This window comes from Budorcas taxicolor, chromosome X (genome assembly GCF_023091745.1).
Source record: "Budorcas taxicolor isolate Tak-1 chromosome X, Takin1.1, whole genome shotgun sequence".
NCBI classification, from domain to species: Eukaryota; Metazoa; Chordata; class Mammalia; order Artiodactyla; family Bovidae; genus Budorcas; species Budorcas taxicolor.
The window spans coordinates 89,217,746-89,241,773 of NC_068935.1; positions in this window are offsets into that span (position 1 = coordinate 89,217,746).

Genomic DNA, 24,028 nt, shown 5'->3' on the forward strand with positions numbered 1-24,028 from the left:
ACAGAAAGATTAATCTACCTAGAATCAGGAGCAAGGTATTTAGAAAGTGACATTACTGAGCTATTCTTGGAAATTTCTGCACCCTCTAGTATAATGGAAAGATGTAGTCTTCCCTTTGTGTCCCTGCATCCAAGTAGTGTCCAATCCCCAGAAACAGCTGTAGTCTGGGAAAGGGGAGGGGAAAGGCCTTTCTCAGAGTCCTGCATCATTTACAGCTGAGCAGAGCTTTTACCCCAGGATTACATTGTGGTCAGGAACCAGGAAATACTGGAAAGACCTCCTGTATTCTTTTCTCTGGAAGTTGCCTGCTGATCGACTACTATGCTGTACCAGGGCTGGTTTTGTGATATGTGACCTGTGCAGTTGCTCTGGCCCCTGATTAGGTTAATGGTGAGCTGCCACTGTCTTGGGGTTCCCTGGTGGCTCAGATGGTAAAGAATCTGCCTGTAATGCAGGAGACATGGGACTGATCCCTAGGTCAGGAAGATCCCATGGAGGAGGAAATGGCAACCCACTCCAGTATTCTTGCCTGGAGAATGCCATGGACAGAGGAGCCTGGCGGGCTATAGTCCATGGGGTCATAAAGAGTCAGACACAACTGAGCAACTAACACTAGGCCACCATCTTAAAATTCTTACTGATTTTTTATACAAGGTACACAGCATCTTCATTTTGTACTAGGCCCAACAAATTATGTAACTGGTCCTGCTGCTGCTGCTAAGTCCTAGTTCTATATTATAGGACCAGTAGACTCCCAGGACAGAGAAGGCAATGGCAACCCATTCCAGTACTCTTGCCTGGAGAATCCCAGGCACAGGGGAGCCTGGTGGGCTGCTGTCTATGGGGTCGAACAGAGTCAGACACAACTGAAGCGACTTAGCAGCAGCAGCAGCAGCAGCAGCAGCAGACTCCCAGGAAATGTAGTGGTGGCTGTGAATTAAAACAGATGACATTCAATTTTAGGGTGTTGGTCTGCAGTCAAAAAATAATTATGTTGCTAAAATGTAGAGTAAGAAAAGAAAAGAATTAGCTCTTAAATCTGTGATATGTAATTATATGCCTCTCTGTGTTTACAATTGTTGTTATTGTTCAGTCACTAAATTGTGTCTGACTCTGTGACCCCATGAACTGCAGCATGCCAGCCTTCCCTATTCTTCATCATCTCCCGGAGCTTGTTCAAACTAATGTCCATTGAGTCAGTGATGCTATCCAACCATCTTGTCCTCTTCTTTTGCCCTCTTGCTTGCCCTCAGACTTTCCCAGCATCAGCTTCTTTTCCAGTGAGTCAACACTTTGCATCAGGCAGCCAAGTATTGGAGCTTCAGTTTCAGTATCAGTCCTTCCAGTGAATAGACAGGATTAATTTTCTTAGGATTGACTGATTTGATCTTGCTGTCCAAGGGACTCTCAAGAGTCTTCTCTAGCACCACATTCAAAAGCATCAGTTCTTTGGTGCTCAGCCTTCTTTATGGTCCAACTTTCACATCCATACACGACTACTGCAAAAACCATAGCTATGACTATACAGACCTTTGTTGGCAAAGTGATATCTCTGCCTTTTAATATGCTGTCTATGTTTGTTAGGGCTTTTCTTCCAAGGAGCAAGCGTCTTTAAATTTCATGGCTGTGATCACCATCTGCTGTGACTTTGGAGCCCAAGAAAATAAAGTCTGTCACTGTTTCCACCTTTTTACCATCTATTTGCCATGAAATGATGGGGCCAGATGCCATGATCTTACATTCCTGAACATTGAGTTTTAAGCCAACTTTTCACTCTTCTTTCACTTTCATCAAGAGGCTTTTTAGTTCCTCTTCACTTTCTGTCATTAAAGTGGTATCATATGCATATCTGAGCTTGTTGATATTTCTCCTGGAAATCTTGATTCCAGCTTGTGCTTCCTCCAGTCCAGCATTTCTCATAATGTACTCTGCATATAAGTTAAATAAGCGGGGTGTCAATATACAGCTTTGATGTAGTCCTTTCCCAATTTTGAACCAGTCTGTTGTTCCATGTCTGGTTCTAACTGTTGTTTCTTGTCTGCATATAGGCGGCTCAGGAGACAGGTAAGGTGGCCTGGTACTCCCATCTCGAAAAATTTTCCATGATTTGTTGTGACCGCCACTATCAAAGGCTTTAGCATAGTCAATGAAGCAGAAGTAGATGTTTTTCTGGAATTCCTTTCCTTTTCCTATGATCCAATGAAAGTTGGCAATTTGATCTCTGGTTTCTCTAATTTTTCTAAATACAGCTTGTATATCTGGAAGTTCTTGGTTCTTGTACTGCTGAAACCTAGCTGAAAGATTTTGAGCTTGCTAGCATGTGAAATGAGTGCAATCGTATTGTAGTTTGAACATTCTTTGGCACTGCCTTTTTTGAGATTGGCCTTTTCCAGTTCTGTGGCCACTGCTGAGTTTTCCAAATTTGCTGGCATATTGAGTGCAGCACTTTAACAGCATCATTTTTTTAGAATTTGAAATAGCTCAGCTAGAATTACATGACCTTCACTAGTTTTGTTTATAGTAATGCTTCCTAAGGCACACTTGACTTTACACACAAGGATATCTGGCTCTAGGTAAGTGACCAAACCATCATGGTTATCCAAGTCATTAAGATCTTTTTTGTATAGTTCTTCTTGTATTCTTGCCACTGCTTCTTATTCTGTTCTACTTCTGTTAGTTCCGTACCGTTTTGTCCTTTATTGTTTTCCCATCTTTGTGTGAAATGTCCCCTTGGTATTTCTAATTTACAATTACATCTACATTATTAATATGTGTTTAACATTGTATGGTGGTAAGCACACTGTGGGAAGATTTGCCAGTACTGTGGACATATTTTTTAAAAGTTGATATAAAAAAAGCTGATTTCAAAATCTAGAGAATTGAGTAATGCCTATAATGTAAATGTATTGTTTATTTCAGATTTTTATCACACTCTTTTCAAATACCCTGTATTAGGTATGACAGGACACATAGATTTTAGACAGCACTATTATGTGGTAGTCTGATATTTATTTCTATCTGTCCATGGTTTCGATCTCTCCTTTAGTGTTTAATTTTAATGAATGCATGCACGCTAAGTTGCTTCAGTCATGTCTGACTCTTTGCAACTCTATGGACTGTAGCCCATCAGGCTCCTCTATCCATGGGATTCTCCAGGCACGAATAGTGGAGTGGGTTGCCATGCCATCCTCCAGGGGATCTTCCCAATCCAGAGTTTGAACCCATGCCTCTTATGTCTCCTGTGTTGGTTCAGTTCAGTTCAGTTCAGTTCAGTCACTCAGTCATGTCCGACTCTTTGTGACCCCATGAATCGCAGCACGCCAGACCTCCCTGTCCATTACCAACTCCCAGAGTTCACTCAGACTTGCGTCCATCAAGTCAGTGATGCCATCCAGCCATCTCATCCTCGGTCGTCCCCTTCTCCTCCTGCCCCCAATCCCTCCCAGCATCAAAGTCTTTTCCAATGAGTCAACTCTTCGCATGAGGTGGCCAAAGTACTGGAGTTTCAGCTTTAGCATCATTCCTTCCAAAGAAATCCCAGGGTTGACCTCCTTCAGAATGGACTGGTTGGATCTCCTTGCAGTCCAAGGGACTCTCAAGAGTCTTCTCCAACACCACAGTCCAAAAGCATCAATTCTTCAGCGCTCAGCTTTCTTCACAGTCCAACTCTCACATCCATACATGACTACTGGAAAAGCCATAGCCTTCCTGTATTGGTAGGTGGGTTCTTTACTACTGAGCCACCTGAAAAGCCCACTTTAATGTATGCTGTTCTTAGTCACCCAGTTGTGTCTGGCTCTGTGTGACCCCATGGAGTGTAGCCCACCAGGCTCCCTGTGTCCATGGGGATTCTCCAGGTAAGAAGACTGTAGTGGATTGCCATGTGCTTCTCCAGGGGATCTTCCCAACCCAGGGATTGAACTAAGGTCTTCTGCATTGCAGGCAGATTCTTTACTGTCTGAGCCACCAGGGAAGCCCATTTTAATATATAAGTAAATATAAATGTTAATAAAACTCCCAAACATTAAACTCAAAAAAGAAAAAAACAGAAGACATTGTTATAACAGTGACTGCAGAGTTGCATTGAGCATTTTTTTTTATTCCAATGCTTTGCCATCTTGGGGCCTTGCTGACACTGGAAGTGACTGCCCCACCCAGGGTTAATTCCAACCCAAGCCCACATTTAAGCCACCTTCTTTTTTTTTTCATAGAAAAAGAGAATCATTTATTAAAGAAGCAAATCAATGAGTTTGATGGTAACTATAGGTTTCCTTTAGCACCAGTATTCTTCTCTAAAGGGGATATAAAGCCAGTCATGTTTCCCTTGATAATCTGGGGATACAGGAAGGTCTATAATGGTCAGTTGAGGAGTTTTCCTGCTAGAGAAATGTATGCTTAGAGAAATCAAATTTGGGGAGATTTCAGTTTTGCCAAGAGAACATACTGGCCATAGCAAACACCCTCTTCCAACAACACAAAAGATGACTCTACTCATGCACATCACCAGATGGTTAATACCAAAATCAGATTGATTATGTTCTTTACAGCTGAAGGTAAAGAAGCTATATACAGTCAGCAAAAACAAAACCTGGAGCTGACTGTGGCTCAGATTATGAGCTCCTTATTTCAAAATTCAGACTTAAATTGAAGAAAGTAGGGAAAACCACTAGGCCATTCAAGTATGACCTAAATCAAATCTCTTATGATTATACAATGGAGGTGTCAACTAGATTCAAGGGATTAGATCTTATAGCCTGAAGAGCTATGGGTGAAGGTTCATACCATTGTACAGAAGGCAGTGACCAAAACAATCCCTAAGAAAAAGAAATGCAAGAAGGCAAATTGGTTGTCTGAGGAGGCCTTACAAATAGCTGAGAAAAGAAGGGAAGTGAAAAGCAAAGGAGAAAAGGGAAGATACACCCATTTGAATGCGGAGTTCCAAAGAATAGCAAGGAGAGATAAGAAAGCCTTCCTTAGCAATCAATGCAAAGAAATAGAGGAAAACAATAGAATGAGGAAGACTAGGGATCTCTTCAAGAAAATTGGAGATACCAAGGGAATGTTTCATGCAAAGATGGGCACAATAAAGGACAGAAATGGTAAGGACCTAGCAGAAGCAGAAGAGACTAAGAAGTGGCAAGAATACACAGAAGAATTGTACAAAAGGTCTTAATGACCCAGATAACCATGATGGTTTAGTCACTACCCTAGAGGTAGACATCCTTGAGTGTGAAGTCAAGTGCAACTTAGGAAGCATTACTATAAATAAAGCTAGCAGAGGTGATGGAATTCCAGCTGAGACATTTCAACTCCTAAAAGATGATATATGTCAGCAAATTTGAAAAACTCAGCAGTGACCATAGAACTGGAAAAGGTCATTTTTCATTCCAATCCCTAAAAAGGCAATGCCAAAGAACGTTCAAACTACAATACAATTGCCCTCATTTCACATGCTAGCAAGGTAATGTTCAAAATCCTTCAAGCTAGGCTTCAACAGTACATGAACCAAGAACTTCCAGCTGTACAAGCTGGATTTAGAAAAGGCACAGGAGCCAGGGACCAAAGTGCCAGCATTTTTTAGATCATGGAGAAAGCAAGGAAATTCCAGAAAAACGCCTGCTTCATTGACTATGCTGAAGCCTTTGACTGTGTGGGCCACAACAAACTGTGGAAAATTCTCAAAGCTATGGGAGTACCAGATTGTCTTATCTGTCTTCTGAGAAGCCTACATGAGGGTCAAGAAACAACAGTTAGAACCAGACATGGAACAAGTGACTAGGTCAAAATTGGGAGAGGAGTACATCAAGGATGTATTGTCACTTTGCTTATTTAACTTATATGCAGATACATTATGGGAAATGCCAAGCTGGATCAGTTACGAGCTGGAATCAAGATTGCCAGGAGAAATATCAATAACTTCAGATATGCAGATGACACCACGCTAATGGCAGAAAGTGAAAAGGAACTGAAGAGACTTGATGAAGGTGAAAGAGGAGAAATAAAAAGCTGGCTGAAAACATTAAAAAAACTAAGATCATGGCATCTGGTTCCATCATTCATGGCAAATAGATGGGGGAAAAGTAGAAAGAGTGACAGAGTTTATTTTCTTGGGCTCCAAAATCACTGTAAACTGTGACTGGAGCCACAGAATTAGAAAATGCTTGCTCTTTGGAAGAAAAGCTATGACAAACCTAGACTGCATATCAAAAAGCAGAGATACCACTTTGCCGAGAAAGGTCCATATAGTTAAAGCTATGGTTTTTTTCAGTAGTCTTTAGGGATGTGAGAGAAGGCTGAGCACCAAAGAATTGATGCTTTCGAATTATGGTGTTGGGGAAGACTCTTGAGAGTCCCTTGGAGAGCAAGGAGATCAAACCAGTCAATCCTAAAGGAAATCAACACTGAATATTCATTGGAAGGACTGATGCTGAAGCTGAAGCTCCAATACTTAGGGAAAAACTTCCCTAACTTGCCCCCTCCTGTAGGGAACTAGGATATCTATATCCTAGTCCAGCAAGATGAATGCTGAGCAATTATCCTATGAATTAAAGGAAGGTGAAAAGTGAAAGTGAAAGTGAAGTCGCTCAGTCATGTCCGACTCTTTGCAACCCCATGGACTGTACCCCACCAGGTTCCTCTGTCCATGGGATTTCCCAGGCAAGAATACTGGAGTTGGCTGCCATTTCCTTCTCCAGGGGATTTTCCCAACCCAGGGATCGAACCCAGGGGTAGAGATATTTTAATTTCACTGCAAAAGAACAAAAGTACAGAGTGCAGGTGGACCAAGAAGAGGAGAGCTATCGATGGAGATGCTTATGTGAGTCTTCAGACCACAGAATTGTGTGTAGCAACTTCCATGGCTGAACCACCTTCTTTATAGGCTCTCAAAGGGGCTTTCACACTTAGGCCAATATTCTGCTACCTTAATTACCCGAAAGTCATGTACCAGACAAGTAGGCAGGACAAGTAGGCCCCTATGCCCTAGAACTGACTGAAATTATTCAAATTGGCCAATCCTAAACCTGCTTACCCTGCCTTGACCATTTCTTTCAACAAAATCCGCAATAAAGACTTTCTCCCATGTTGCTCCCTCCCCCAACCCCCTCCCCCTGCCTTTTGAGGGATCCTAGTGCTTCCCTGTGTCCCTGCCTGTCATGGCATGCCCCCTCCTGTAGGGAACTGTAACAAACTGTCTTTTCAATGGCAATCCTCTCTTGATCTGTTGGCCTAAGCATACCTGAAAAATAATAAAACCTGCATTTTAAAACAAGGGTAATGTACCAGAGTAATTTAGTGTGGTCTGCATGACATTTTTAAATGTCCTTCTAGTATTTGTTTTATAAGGTTTTTTAGAAAAATAAAGAATGGCTGTTAATAATAAACAAACAAACATAAAACAAAGGTAATATAAACTGCAGAGGGCACTGGCATCATACAGTCTTGGGTTTGAAGACTGGCAATACCTTGGGCTTACTGTGTGACTTTGAGCAAATATAACCTCTTTGACCCTTGGTCTCCTAATATGTAAATGGGGATAATAATGGTGTCTACTTCATAATCCTTCCTCTGAAAGGTGCCTATCCTGATTCTTCCTGCTCACTTACCCCTCCAGCTGTGATTTAGTGTCTTTCCTCTGTGTTCCCAGAGCCCCTTGTTTTTAATCTTGCCAGAGTTTCTACACATTTTTGGAAATCATATCTCTGTATAACCATCTTGCCATTGGACCGTGAGAATGTTGATAACTTGGAGCCTGAATGTTCTGTATCCCCAGAACTCAGCAAAGTTTCCTGGGGGCTGGTATCCAGAAAGAATTATTTATTGAATTTATAGTGATACCTCAAGCTGTGTGCCTAAGAAAGACCAAAATTAATTTAAAAAATACTTATTTGTTGAAAACCATATATAAGAAATGCATGAACTCAGGATATTTCTCTTCAATTTCCTTCACTCAGGGAAGGCATGTATCTAAAATCCTTTACCTTTTTTACAGCCATCAAGAATCAGTGTGTCCTTGATATCTTAGGTTCATAATGTAACTAGGACCTTCTGTTAGTCCCTCAGCCTCAGATCTGGCCTCACAGTGGAACTGAATTGGACATGGTATGAAAGGCTTCCCAAACAAGTTTGGCTCAGCTGGTAAACAAGTATTACTGATGCTAAATAGCCCCTCAAAAATATTTGTTGACTACATGTCTTGTTGGATGAATAAAAACTAGCTAATTACATCTAAAACTGTTACCTTTTGTTTTATAGGTAAAAGGCTTACATATAATTTGGTTTAAATTGGCAAAATTGAAGGCATGAACACATACCCAGTCATTAATACTGGTTGGATTGGTTAGTGAGGCCCTAGCACAGCACTGACAAGAGGGTGGAACTTAACCATCTTGAGCAGCAATCACCAACCTTTCTGGCAGTAGTGACCACTTTTGACACTAGTGACCAGTTTTGAGGAAGACAATTTTTCCACGGGAGGAGGGCGGGGGAACAGGGACGGTTCAGGGTGAAATTCAGTGATGGGGAGCTGCAGGTGAATCTTCGCTATCCCACCTTTCAACTTCTGCTGTGTAACTGGGCTCTTAACAGGCTGTGGACTGGTAACAGTCCCTGGCAGAAAGGTTCAGGGACCTCAGATCTAGCAGGCTTCCCAGGTGGCTTAGTGGTAAAGAATCCAGAATGTTTTTCTGGAATTTCCAAGACAGGAGTCGCAGGAGACCCGGGGTTGGATTCCTGGCTTGGGAAGATTCCCTGGAGAAGAAATTGGCAACCCACTCTAGTATTCTTGCCTGGAAAAATCCCAAGGACAGGAACTGGGCGGGGTCCATGGGGGTTGCAGAGTCTGACAAGTCTGAAAATGATCTAGAGGAAGTAAAAGTTGTAACAGGGTTTCCGTAGGCAAACCTGTGGAAGGATCATTAACGTGTTTCTGGGAGCACGTGTTTCAGCCTGCAGCGGAAAGAGGAAGGAGGGAGGGCAGCACGTGTGCGTGCCAGGGCGGTGTTCGCGGCAGCCGGTCGGGTTAGCAGTCTTCCGGAGGGGAGGAGAGCAAGAGGGGTAAGTGTGAAGGGATCAGATGAGAGGGCAGCTCCTTGCCTTCCCCACACCTGTCTCCCAAGGGACACTCAGCCCCAGTCTGGCGGTCCGAGAGCGCCCCCACCCAGAGTTCCACAACAGCGTCTCCCTCGTGTCACTCCCAGCAGACCTCCCCGCCATGCCTCTAGTGGCTGGGTTGGAGGGATCGAGGGGGCTGAGTTCCCCCCACCCCCACGCGCCTTCGCGTCTGGCGCCAGTCACGCCCCTGGTCGCAACCACCCAGGGCTGAGCCTCCAGCGCGTCGCGGGGACGTGTGGCGTGGTGGTGGTGGCTCCAGGCGGCGTGGTCGTTCACCCGCCCATCTCCTCCTGCTTCCGGCCCTGGACCGGTTTCCTGGTCCTCTGTCCTCTGCTCTGAGCCCGCCACCCTCTCCCTGCCTTCTGAGCCTCGGGTCTCTCCTCCGTGCGTCTGGTTCTCGTCTTTCTCGTCCTCCCTGTGTGTGCGCCTGCTCGCTTGCGTCCCACTTCCCGTCGGAGCCTTCCTCGGCACTCGGAGCAGAGAAGGGTTTCTGGGTCTTGAGTGTGCAGAGAGCCTCAGGGGTTGGGAAAGAAATGAGCCGCCCGGGGGCGGGAGGGGGGGTGTCTGCCCGGTTTTTTGGGGGATGGCAGCTGTCGTCAGGTGGCGTTGGGGAGGAGGACTCGGGCAGCCATCAGCCAGCACCAGGCGAGCTCCGCATTGCGGGCCGGTAGCGCCTAAGCGTGCGTGCAGCGGGCGGTGTCGGACGGAGCATGGTGGTTAAGAGTCCGGCGGCGGCCGTGGGGCGCCACACACCCGCCTCACTCGCCTATCCCTTTCCGGGTACTTAGCCCAACCCGGCCCGGCGGAGGTTTGCAGACCCCTGGGGCGCCGCCACAGTCAGAGGAACTATGAAAATCAAGTGATCATTTCATACACAGAGCGTGCTCTCTTGGTATTCCTGTTTCTTCCATGACCAATCATCTCCAATTTCTCTTTCTTCTCCTGTGCCCTTTATTTTCATGTCAGCACACTGTACCTGCAATGATTATCTAGTCCAGCTAATGATTCTGTGACCTTTATTGATCATGTGACTGCCTTCCTCCATAGAACGTGATGCCCTGCTTCCTTGGTCATTGCCAGATTCAGAAAATAGGCTAATACCTATTCAGTGGGGATCAAAATAGTTGTCAAATTAATTAATCTTTTGTTGTGACATTTATATGAAAAATACCTACCTTCCAGTCTGGAGATCATTCTATAGATACTATCTGTTTAGGCAATATATGTGCATCTTTTGTAAATCCCCAGATGCACTCTGATACTCAGGTGTGAGTTGAGGGGGAATTACTCGTTTTTCGATATCATTTTGTATAGTTTTCACTACATAGCTAAATAACGGTAGCGTTTTACAGATCTCAGGCATTTGTAAGAAACCTTTAGGATTTTTTTCTTTTCTTCTTTAAGAGTTTTTATCTTTCTTTTAACTTCATTTTTTGGCCCTTTCTCTTTTACTTGTTCTCTCACTTTCTTTCCTCCCTTATTTGCACTTCTTCCTTCCCTCATTCTTCCCTTTCCCCTTTCCATTTCCTTCCTCTACTTTCCCTTCCCTTTTTGTTTTTTAACAGCTTAATTGAAGTATAAGTGATATAAAATAAATGAACATATTTAAATGTATGATTTTATAAATTTGATCATACGTATATTCTTATTAAACCATCACCATGTTAATAAACAAATACATTACTTCCAATAGTCCTTCATGTCCTTCCCCACCAGGGTCCATCCATGGGTAAGCACTGACCTGCTTTCTTTATATACTGTGTTACAGTTTTGAGAGAGTTTTATATAAATTGAAATACACAATCTGTACTCCTTTTGGTCTTGTCTCTTTCACTTAGCATAAATATTTTGAGACTGATCCAAAATAGCTCAGAGGAGCTTGGCAGGCTACAGTCCATGGGTTCGCAAAAGACTCAGACATGACTTCGCAAAAGACTCAGACATGACTTGGCGACTAAAGAACAACAATAACAATAGTTAATGGTTTTTATTGCTGAGTGGTATTTCATTGTATGGATATACCACAATTTTTATTCAAACATGTGTTGATGAATATTTGTTTTTTAATATATATATTTTTTATTTTTAATATAAATTTATTTATTTTAATTGGAGGCTAATTACTTTACAATATTGTATTGGTTTTGCCATACATCAACATTAATCCACCACAGGTGTACACATGTTACCCATCCTGACCCTCCCTCCCATCTCCCTCCCCATACCATCCCTCTGGGTCATCCCAGTGCAGCAGCCCTAAGCACCCTGTTTGATGCATCAAACTTGGACTGGCAATTCGTTTTGTTTTATACTTTAGTATTGCACATAACATTTCTGTGAGATGGCCAACAGACACATGAAAAGATACTTAACATTGCTCATTATTAGAGAAATCAAAGGTACAATGAGGTATCACTTCATGCTGGTTAGAATGGCCATTATTTAAAAAAAAAAAAAACCCAAACTACAAACAATAAATGCTGGAGAGGGTGTGGAGAAAAGGGAACCCTCTTGCACTGTTGGTGGGAATGTAAATTGATATAGCCACTATGGAGTACAGTATGGAGATTCCTTAAGAAACTAGGAATAGAACTACCATATGACCCAGCAGTCCCACTACTGGGCATATACCCTGAGAAAACCATAATTCAAAAAGACACATGTACCCCAGTATTCTTAGCTGCACTGTTTACAATAGCCAGAACATCAAAGCAACCTAAATGTCCATTGACATATGAATGAATAAGAAGAGGTAGTACATATTTACAATGGAATATTGTTGTTTTGGTTCACTAAGTCATGACCCCATGCACTTCAGCCTGCCAGGCCCCTCTGTTCATGAGATTTCCCAGGTAAGAATACTGGAGTGTATTAGCATTTCCTTCTTCAGGGGATCTTCATGGCCCAGGGATTGAGCCCATGTCTCCTGCATTGGCAGGAGTGTTGCTTACCAGTGAGCCACTAGGGAAGCCCACAGTGGGAAATTACTCAGCCATAAAAAGGAAAGAATTTGAATCACTTGTAATGAGGTGGATAAACCTAGAGCCTGTTATGCAGAGTGAAGTAAATCAGAAAGAGAAACATAAACATTATATATTAACACATATATATGGTATCTAGGAAAACAATACTGATGAACCTATTTGCAGGGAAGGAATGGAGACATAGACATAGAGAATGGACTTGTGAACACAGTGGGGGAAGGAGAGGGTATGATGAATTGAGAAAGTAGCACTGACATATATACACTATCTTGTATAAATAGATAGCAAATGGGAAGCTGCCGTATAACACAGGGAGCCCAACTTGGTACTCTGTGATGACCTAAAGGGGTGGGATGGGAGGTAGGAGGGAGGCTCTAGGGGGAGGGGATATATGTTTAATTATGGCTGATTCACATTGCTGTACAGCAGAAACTAACACAAAGTTGTAAAGCAGTTATCTTCCAATTAAAAAAAGAACTTCTCTGAACATTTACAATTTTTTGTATAGACATGCTTTCTTTTCTCTTGGGTAAATACCTAATAGTGAAATGTCTGGGTCATATGGTAAATACATATACAATTTTTTAAAGTTGCTTTTCATTTACAGTTACTGCAAAATATTGGCTATATTCCCCCTGTTGTACAATACATCTTTGAGCCTATCTTATACCCAGTAGTTTGTACCTCCCACTCCCCCACCCCTGTATTGCCCCTCCCCCCACCGGTAATCACTAGTTAGTTTCTCTAATCTCTTTGCTTCTTTTATGTTATATTCACTAGTTTGTTGTATTATTTAGGTTCCACATATAAGTGATATCATACAGTATTTTTCTTTGATTTATTTCATTTAGTTACTGCAAATGTTGTTCTGTTGCCCAGTTGTGTCTGACTCTTTGCAACCCCATGGACTGCAGCACACCAGGCCTCTGTGTCCCTTACCATCTCCCAAAGTTAGCCCAAGTTCATGTCCATTGCATCAGTGATGCCATCCAGCCATCTCATCCTCTGAAGCCCTTTTCTCCTTCTGCCCTAAATCTTTTCCAGCATCAGAGACTTTTCCAATGAGTCAGCTGTTCATATCAGGTGACCAAAATACTGGAGCTTCAGCTACAGCATCAGTCCTCCCAATGAGTATGCAGGGTTGATTTCCTTTAAGATTGACTGGTTTGATCTCCTTGCAGTCCAGGGGACTCTCAAGAGTCTTCTACAGCACCACAGTTTGAAGGCATTAATTCTTTGGTGCTCTGCCTTCTTTACGGTCCAGCTCTTCCAATCTCACATGACCACCACAAAGACCATAGCCTTGACTATACAGACTTTTGTTGGCAGAGTAATGTCTCTGTTTTTCAACAGACTGTCTAGGTTTGTCATCGCTTTCTTGCCAAGAGGCAGTCATCTTCTGATTTGATGGGTGCAGTCACCATCTGCAGTGATTTTAGAGTCTAAGAAGAGGATATGTGTCACTACTTCCACCTTTTCCCCTTCTATTTGCCATGAAGTAACAGGGCCAGATGCTATGATCTTAGTTTTTTAAATGTTTAGTTTTAAGCCAGATCTTTCACTCTCTTTCTTCATACTCATCAAGAGGCTCTTTAGTTCCCCTTCACTTTCTGCCATTAGAGTGGTATCATCTGCCTATCTGAGGTTGTTGTTGTTTCTCCTGCCTATCTTGACTCCAGCTTATAACTCATCCAGCCAGGCATTTCTCATGATATACTCATCATATAGGTTAACTAAACAGGATGACAGTAGACAGCCCTGTCGTACTCCTTTCTCAATCTTGAACCAATCAGTTTGTTTCATACAGCGTTGGAATTGTTCCATACAGGTCCATAACTGTTGCTTCTTGACTTGCATACAGGTTTCTCATGAAACAGACAAGATAGTCTGGTATTCCCAGCTCTTTAAGAGCTTTTCACAGTTTGTTATGATCACACAGTGAAAGGCTTTAGCATAGTCAATGAAACAGAGGTAGATGTTTTTCTGGAATTCCCTTGCTTTCTCTATGATCCAGTGAATGTTGGCAATTTGATCTCTGGTTCCTCTGACTTTCTTAAATCCAGCTTGGACATCTGAAAGCTCTTTGTTCACATAATGCTGAAGCCTAGCATGCAAGATTTTAAGCATGATCTTACTAGCATGGGAGATGAGTGCAATTGCCCAATGGCTTGAACAATCTTTAGTACTACTCTTCTTGGGAATTAGGATGAGGATTGACCTTTTCCAGTCCTGTGGCCTCTGATGGATCTTCCAGATTTGCTGACATACTTAGTGCAACACTTTTATAGCATCATCCTTTAAAGTTTTGAATAGCTCTGCTAAAACTCCAACATATCCACTAGCTTTATTGACAGCAGTGCTTCCTAAGGCCCACATGACTTCACAGTCCAGAATGTCTGGCCCTGGATGACTGACTACACCATTGCAGTTATCCTGTTAACTGAGATCTTTTGTACAGCTCTTCCATGTATTCTTTCCATCTCTTCTTGATCTCTTCTGCATCTACTAGGTCTCCACTGTTTTTGTCCTTTATTATGCCCATCTTTGGGTGAAACATCCCCTTGATAGTTCCAGTTTTACTAAAGAGATCTCTAGTCTTTCCCTTCTGTTGTTTTCCTCTATTTTTATGCAAATGGAAAATATATAATTTTTTTTTAAGTTGAAGTATTGTTTGACTTACAATGGTGTGTTGCTTTCTGGTGTACAGAAAAGTGCTTCAGTTATACATATATATGTGCATGCGTGTGTGCTCAGTTGCTTAGTCATGTCCAGCTCTTTGAGACCTCATGAACTGTAACCTGCCAGGCTCCTCTGTCCATGGGATTCTCCCAGGCAAGAATACTAGAGTGGGTTGCCATTTCCTCCTCCAGGGGATCTTCCCAATCCATGGATTGAACCCACATCTTTTGTGTCTCCTGCATTAGCAGGCAGATTCTTTACCACTGTGTCACCTGGGAAGCCTATACATAATAAACCACAATGGAAAAAATGTGAAAATGAATATATATAGATATAAACTACTATACTATGTATAAAATAGATAGACAAGGAGTTCTATAGTACAGGATATATTTCCCAGTGCTATATGGGAACTCCCTGTCTCTCTATTTTATACATAGTAGTTTATATCTCTGTGTGTTAATTGCTCAGTTGTGTCTGACTCTATGACCCCATGAACTGTAGCACGCCAGGCTCCTCTGTCCATGGAATTCTTCAGGCAAGAATAGTGGAGTGGATAGCCATTCCCTTCTGTAGGAAATTTTCCCAACCCAGGGATCGAACCCGGGCCTTCTGCATTGTAATTCTTCATCATCTGAGCCACTAGGGAAGCCCTGCTAATCCCAAACTCCTAATTTATTCCTCCTTCACCCCTTTCTCCTTTGGTAACCTTAAGTTTGTTTTCTATGTTGGTGTGTCTATTTATGTTTCTTAGGTTCATTTGTGTCATATTTTAGATCTCACATGTAAATTATTTCACATGGTATTCTTCTCTGACATACTTCACTTAGTATCATATAGTCTCTAGGTCCATCCATGTTGCTGAAAATGACCTAATTTCATTCTTTTTATGGCTGAGTACTATTCCTTTATGTATATATAAAACAACTTTATTAATTATCTGTTGATGGATGCAGGTTGTTTCCATGTCTTGGTAATTGTAAATAAAGCTCCTATGAATATTGGGGTGCATGTATCTTTTTGAAATAGTGGTTTTGTTTTTTTCAGATATATACCCAGGAATGTATGTATGTATGTGTATATATATATACGCACTGAGTCATGAGTCATGAGTCATATGGTAGTTTTAGTTTTCTTTGAGAAACCTCCATACTATTTTCCACAGTGGTTTCACTAGTTTACATTCCAACCAATGTACAAGAGTTTCTTTTTCTCCACATCCTTGCCAACAGGTGTTATTTGTAGACTTTTGGATGATAACCATTTCGTCAGGTGACATCTCACTGTGGTTTTGATTTGCATTTCCCTGATGATTTATGATGCTGAGCATCTTTGCATGTGCCTGTAGGCCTCTGCTCTTCCTTTTTGGAAAAATGTCTATGCAGTTCTTCTGCCTACTTTTTAATTTTTTTCTTTTATGTTGAGTTGCATGAGCTGTTTATACATGTAGAATTTTAATCCTTTATCAGTCAGATTATTTGCAAATATTTTCACCCACTGAGTATGTTGTCTTTTTTATTTGTTTATGGTTTTCTTTTGTTGTGCAAACGATTTTAACTTTAATGGATCCCATTTATTTATTTTTGCTTTTTTTTTTTTTTTACTTTAGGGAGATAGATCCAAAAAATATTGCTTCAATTTATGTCAAAGAGTGTTTGCCTATGTTTTCCCCTAGGAGTTTTGTGGTATCTGGTCCTACATTTAAGTCTTTAATCCATCTTGTATTTATTTTTCTATATGGGGTGAGGAATTTTTCTAATTCCATTCTTTTATGTGTAGCTGTCTAGTTTTCTCAGCACCACTTATTGAAGGAATTGTCCTTTCCTCGTTGTATATTCTTCCATCTTTTGTTGTGGATTAATTGACCATGAGTGTGTGGGTTTGTTTCTGGGGTATCTGTACTGTTTCATTGATCTGTGGATCAGTTTTTATGTAGGTACCATATGTTTTGATTACTGTAGCTTTATGTTATAGTCTAAAGTCTGTGAGCCTGATATCTCCAGCTTTGTCCTTTTTTCTCCAGATAGCTTTGGAATGGGGATTTTTTATTTTTTGCTCCATAGAAATTTTAGGATTATAAGAGCATGGTCTTTCTGTCTGAAGGGGACACATACCGTGTACATTTTGCAGCTAGTCAAATAGACTGGGATTCCAAGCAGTCTTTATGTATGTCTGTGCCAGCTCTCAGAGGCCTTTGTCATTCTAACCTTCTTTGCATTTGTCTGAACAATGAAGGTCTTCACTTTCTTAAACTAATTTTTGAAGTAACTTTCTGGATCTTGTGAAGACTGCAAATCCTTTACATTATCTTGTGGGAACTCCTCTTGTGTATTTTGGTTTGAGTCACTATTAAGATACTACTTGTCCAAGGTCAGATCACGGATCCATTAAATTTTAGAAATTTCTATAGTAAAATTTAGAGAGCTATCATATAAACAGCTATTTTGTTGGTACCTAATTATATTATGGAATAGACATTATTTCACTGGGGAATGCTTCCCCGCCCAATATTATGACAGGGCATATAAATCTTCCTCTCAGACAATATCATTAAAATATACAAAAATTCCAATAAGGTTACCTGAGCCCACAACGTATAAACTAAAAATGGGGAGCTAATATTTAGAGGCCAATAATAAGCAAATTAAAGGGAATGTACTTGGGTAAATCAATCTTTTAATATCATTTAGATGGCAGACCAGTTCTTTGGGGAATTAAAAATAATTATCTCTGGCTTGAGCTTCCCTGGTGGCTCAGACAGTAAAGAATCTGCCTGCAATGGGGAGACCCAGGTTCTCTCCCTGAGTCAGGAAGATCCCATGGAGAAGGGAATGGGTACCCACTCCAGTATTCTTGCCTGGAGAATTCCATGGACAGAGGAGCCTGGGGTTGCAAGGAGTCAGACACAATTGAGCGACTAACATGTCTTTGTCTTGCTGTACAAGTCAGAAATGGAAACATGGCCCATAATGACCTGAGACTGAGTCTAATTAGATCAATCAAGTAAAACCTGAAACCAAAGAATAAAGGGAAAATAAGGCCTTTATAAACTCAAACTGCTGGAAATGCTCCCTCACCCGAAATCTAATTCACAGCCTTCTTATTAAGTAATCAAGGACAAATACAAATATTAAATGTCTTTTCCACAAATAGTAAAAGGCCTTAGACATCTGAGCAAATAAGTTTATACTGTAATATGTAATTCATGACCAAATTTTAAAGTGAAGATATGAGGTCTCTATTTGTATCTGTTTTTATGTCTGTCTATACAGTATATCGGAGAAGGTGATGACACCCCACTCCAGTACTCTTGCCTGGAAAATCTCATGAGCCTGGTAGGCTGCAGTCCATGGGGTCGCAAAGAGTCGGACACGATTGAGCGACTGAACTGAACTGAACTGATGTCTTTGCTAATTGATTCTTGCATTTTCTCCATTTTGGTTTCAAGGTTTTTGATCATCTTTACTATCTTTATTCTGAATTCTTTTTCAGGTAATTTGCCTGTTTCCTCTTCATTTATTTGGACTTCTGTGTTTCTAGTTTGTTCCTTCACTAATGTAGTGTTTCTCTGCCTTTTCATTATTTTTTTAAACTTATTTTGTTTTACGTTTTTTTTTTCTTCCCCCCAGGCTTCAAGGTTTAATTCTTTCTTCCTTTTGGTTTCTGCCCTGTAAGGTTGGTCCTGTGGTTTGGGTAAGCTCCTTATAGGGTGAGATTTGTGGTGAGTTTTTGTTTGTTTATTTGTTTTTCCTCTGAAGGGCAAGGCTAAGTGAGGTGGTAATCCTGTCTGCTGATGAGTGAGCTTGTTTTTTTGTTCTGTTTGTTGTTCAGATGAGGTGTCCTTCACAGGGTGCTGTTGGTGGTTGGGTGATGCTGAGTCTTGTATTTCAGTGGTTTCCTTTGTGTGAGTTCTCACTATTTGATACCCTTAGTTCTGTGGTAGTCTAGGGCCTTGGAGTCAGTTCTCCTACTCCAGAGGCTCAGGGGTTGATCTCTGGTCAGGAACGAAGATTGCACAAGTGGTTTGTTATGACATTAAATGAGATTAAAACAAATATACAAAAACGAGAAACCAAAGATGAACCCAGAGAAATGGCAGTTACATAATCAGGCAAATAATAATTAAAATAATGGAATATACACATTTACATATACACCCATGAGCAAAGTCAAAACATTCCAACAAAAATAAAGTACAATAGATCGACTTGGCAAGCAAAGGAAGTCACAAGTTATATCTACCAGTTAAGAACAAAACTAACCAAAGCACAACTGGAAAAGAAAACTAAAGCAAGTTGCTAAGTGGGGAATAAAGCAATGGAAAAAAAAAAACTAACAAATATGTTGAGAGGTAAGGAAAGAAAGAAAAGAATGAGAGAATACATATGCAGAGTTAAATAGAGGTTGATCAAGAAGATTTATATATATTAAAGATTAACTGCAAGGGGAAAAGAGCAGTAAGAAAGACAAACAAAGGAATAAATGTAGAAAAATATAATAGGTTTTAAAAAATTAAGTTAAAGTTATAAAAAAGAGAAAAGATAAAAAACCAGATGAAAGAAAAAAAGAAAAAAAAAAAGCAAAACTCCACAGAACTGCAAAAGCCCAACATAGATGTAGAGGTTTATAACAACAATAAAAAGTGTGACTGAATATATACATATACATATACACCCATAAGCAAAATCAAAACACTCAAACAAAAATAAAGTACAATAGATTTACCCAGTGAACAAAGGAAATAAAAAATTATATCTACCAGAACAAAACTAAAGCACAAACTGGAAAACAAAACTGAAGCAAGGTGCCAATCGGGAAATAAAGCAATGAAAATAAAACTAACAAGTATGTTGAGAGGAAAGGAAAGAAAGAAAGAATAGTTAATCAAAAATAAAAAGAAGCAGATTAAGAAGATTTATATAAAGATTAACTGTAAGGGGAAAAGAACAGTAGGAAAGGCAAACATAGGAATAAATGTAGAAAAATATAATAGGTTTAAGAAAATTAAAGATTAAAATTATAAAAACGAGAAAAGAAAAAACAATGGGAGAAGAAAGAGAAAAGGACAAAAAAGGAAAGCTCCACAGAACTGCAAAGGCCCAACATAGAGGCAGAGGTTTAGAGCAACAATAAAAACTGGGATGGAATATACACATATACACCCTTAAACAAAATCAAACAGTCCAACAAAAATAAAGTACAACAGATTGACCTGGTGAACAAAGGGAACCAAAAATTATGTCTACCAAAAGAAAAATAACTAAACCACAAACTGGAAAACAAAACTAAATCAAGGTGCCAATTGGGGTATAAAGGGATGAAAATAAAACTAACAAGTATGTTGAGACTAAAGGAAAGAAAGAAAAGAAAGAAAGGATAGATATGCAAAGTTAAATAGAGGTTGATAAAAAAGATTTATATATACTAAAGATTAAGCAAGGGGGAAAGAACAGTAGGAAAAGCAAACAAAGGAGCAAATGTAGAAATAATCATAATAGGTTTAAAAAATTAAAGAGAAGAGAGAAAAAACTCCCCAGAACTACAAAAGCCCAACATAGAGACAGAGGTTTTATAACAACAATAAAAAAATCTGACTGAGAAGAAAAAAAAAGCTCGAAAGCTTAGTAAGATTTCATAGTGCCAATAAAATCGACAACTACAACAGAGTGGGGGAAAAGGAAAAAAAGAAAAGAATCGAAAAGAATCTACAGAACAAGTCAAAACGTAAGAACAATAAATGTTTTTCTTGAGTCACTGCTGTCAGAGTCCTTTTGCTCACTGGGAGTCACAGTCCACTTCACCTCCCTCAGATGCCCTCTAACACTGTGCTGATCTCTGGACCTGCAGTGGGGGCAGCTCAGATCCTAATCTTCTCCTGTTCCTTTGTGTTCTTGCCTCCCATGTCCACAGCTATCAGAACTAATGCATTTTCTTTTGTGGGAGCTCAGTGACCTTTCGTATATTCCATAGACGCAGAGTCTGTCTAGTTGATCGTGTGCATTTAATCTTCAGCTTGTAGAGCCGACGGGAGGGTTTTGGGTCTTCTTCCTTAGTCACACTGCCCCTGGGTTTCAATTGCGGTTTTATTTCTACCTCTGCATGTGGGTTGTCCACTGGGGTTTGCTCCTGAGGCTGCCCTGGAGGGCTTGGGTTTGCCCCTGTCAGGGACAGGTGTGGAGGTGGTGCAGCTGCTTGAGTCACAGGGATTCTGGCAGTACCAGGTACTCGGGAGTTGGTGGCTAGGACAGCAGGAAATATAGTGCTTTAGAAGGGTATGGCTACCAGTATTGGCCAATATGTTCCACTTTTCTTGCCTGTAGAACCCCACTTCCTGACAGAGAAGCCTGGTGGGCCACAGTCTACAGGGTTGCAAAGAGTTGGACACTACTGAAGGGACCCTGCACTCATAGGCTCAAAACTTTTTTGGCCTGTGGCAGCTCTGCCCCAGTGAGAGTTGAGCATGAAGGTAGCACAGCTGCTTGGCTTGTGGGGACCCTGGCGGTGCCAAGTGTGCAGGAACACAAACTGCCTCTGCCACAGTAGTTATGGCCCTATCAGAGTCTTTTTTCAAACCTCTTGTAGATGGGGATCAGAAGGCCTCTTTGGCCAGTCTTTCTCCCTAGCTCTGCCCATTCAGGCACTTAGAGGGCTACTTTGCCTGGGGTCTTTCTGTGTTGTTCAGTGCATCAGGCACATAGAAGCCTCCCTGCCCCCACTGGGGTCCTACTCTGTAGACTGGCACATCAGGCACTTAAAGGAGCACCCTGGAAGAGATCCTACTCTGTACTTCAGTGCGTCAGGCGTTTGATGGGACAGCCTCTCTATTGTTCAGCTGCAGATGCTGCTGATGCTGGCATGTTGGGGGAGAGAGGCTATGGTGTTGATTCCACCCCCTATGTGTGACTCAGCCTATGGCCTTGCTTCCACGGCTGCCCAGCTTTCCTCCACAGGCATTTCCCACCACAGTCTCCTCTCTCACATCCCCTTGATCGGGCTCTCTGCGGTCAACAGCAACCCTCACATGGGGATTACTCCACAATCCCTAAACTCCAGCTCCTAGCCACTGCACCATCCTGGGTCTGCATGGCTGCAGCAAGGACTGTCTGATTCTCATTCCATTTAGGCTGCCACAGATCAGCTGTTTCACTCTCAGCCTTAAACGTTTCTCCTCTGACTCAGACAATTGCCCCATGTGGGGATCAGATCCCTGCTTCAGTTCCCCCACCTGCCTAGGGCAGGTCCAGTTCTACTAACACTCCTGTTTATCCCCCTAGTTCCTTCGTCCTACCGAGTTTTGTGTGGGTCTATATATTCTTTTCCCAGAGAAGGCAATGGCACTCCATTCCAGTACTCTTGCCTGGAAAATGCCATGGACGGAGGAGCCTGGAAGGCTGCAGTCCATGGGGTCACCTGAGGGTTGGACACGACTGAGTGACTTCACTTTCACATTTCACTTTCATGCATTGGAGAAGGAAATGGCAACCCACTCCAGTGTTCTTGCCCAGAGAATCCCAGGGACGGGGGAGCCTGGTGGGCTGCCGTCTATGGGGTTGCACAGAGTCAGACACGACTGAAGTGACTTAGCAGCAGCAGCAGCAGCAGCAGCAGCAGCAGCAGCAGCATATATTCTTTCCCACTGGTCAGGTACTCCTGTCTGTTCTCAGCTGGTGTTCTGCATGCACTTCTGTGTCTGAAGGGGTATTCCTGATGTATCTGTGGAGAGAGATGTACTCTATGTCCACCTACTCCCCCGCCACCTTGTTCTCCAAATATAAACTTCTGATGACTTTTAGATTATATCACTGAATGAGGTAAGAAATTACAAAACTGTAATGGAAAAGTTGATAACTTCATCCAGATCAACAGGAATTATTTACATGGGACTGAATGAACTGAAAAATGTGATTTATAATTTTATGACTTTTTCTGAAATATTACAGACTTTTAAGCTTTGCCTTCTCGAAAACCTTTCCTCTTACATTAACCATAATCTACAACAAGTTGATAAAATACATATTTGTAAATGAAGATTTTTTTTTTCTGTCTTCCTGAGCCCTGCAGAATTTGGTTTCTCCAGCTAGCTTACCTCTGGACTTATGACCCAATTACAACTAGTTATACTAATTATTGTTTTAATTTGTTCTCTCTTTGTTGTTTCCAAATTGTTTTGTGTCTCTCTCTACTGCACTATGCGGAGAAGGCAATGGCACCCCACTCCAGTACTCTTGCCTGGAAAATTCTACGGATAGAGGAGCCTGGTAGGCTGCAGTCCATGGGGTCGCTAAGAGTTGGATATGACTGAGCGACTTCACTTTCACTTTTCACTTTCATGCATTGGAGAAGGAAATGGCAACCCACTCCAGTGTTCTTGCCTGGAGAATCCCAGGGACGGGGAGCCTGGTGGGCTGCCGTCTATGGGGTTGCACAGAGTCAGACACGACTGAAGAGATTTAGCAGCAGCAGCAGCTGCTGCACTATGACCTTATTAATGTTACTAGTGAAATTATTATATCTTGTGTATTTTAGAAGATTCTTGTTTCTTACATTACCCAGTGTGTTGACAAGGCCTCTGATAAGACTGGTAATGGCTAAACATCTTGAGCCTGTCAATCATATATATAACTTCATATAGAAAATATTGTAGTAGTGCAAGTCTAGACATGAAAAGAAGTAATAAGGGAAAACATTTCCTGGATCTATTATGATAGACTAGTAAAACAGATGAACCAGAGTATTTGGGATTATCAGCAGGGCCTAATCCATAAAATATCACATTGAGTGGCCTATCAATGAAACCATTATCTAATCTAGGAATGAGTCTTTCTAGTGCTATGGGACAAACTGGTCATGAATTGCCTCCCAAATATAGGTTGAGTTTATGACCAAAAGGAGGCTCTGTGGACAAAGAATGTTGTCTGCCTTTCCAACAATGAATGTTGCTGTCATCAAGTCATCAGCCACTGCATGGTGTGCCATGAGGGGAATTTCAGGGTTGCAGGAAAAACAGGAAAACAATCAGAGCACAGGATGCTGACCCTAGATAGTTAACTTGCATATCTTATAGGATAATTCCAATAAGCCTAATTCCAATAACCTTTTAATACATAGAAAAGCACTAAAATCATTAATTTAAGATGTCTGTTTTTTGTGATTAGCAATCATCTCAATATTTTTTCTTTTAATTTTTTCATTTTCCATTTCTTAATTGAAATATAGTTGATTCACATTGCTGTGTTAGTTTCAGGTGTAGCAAG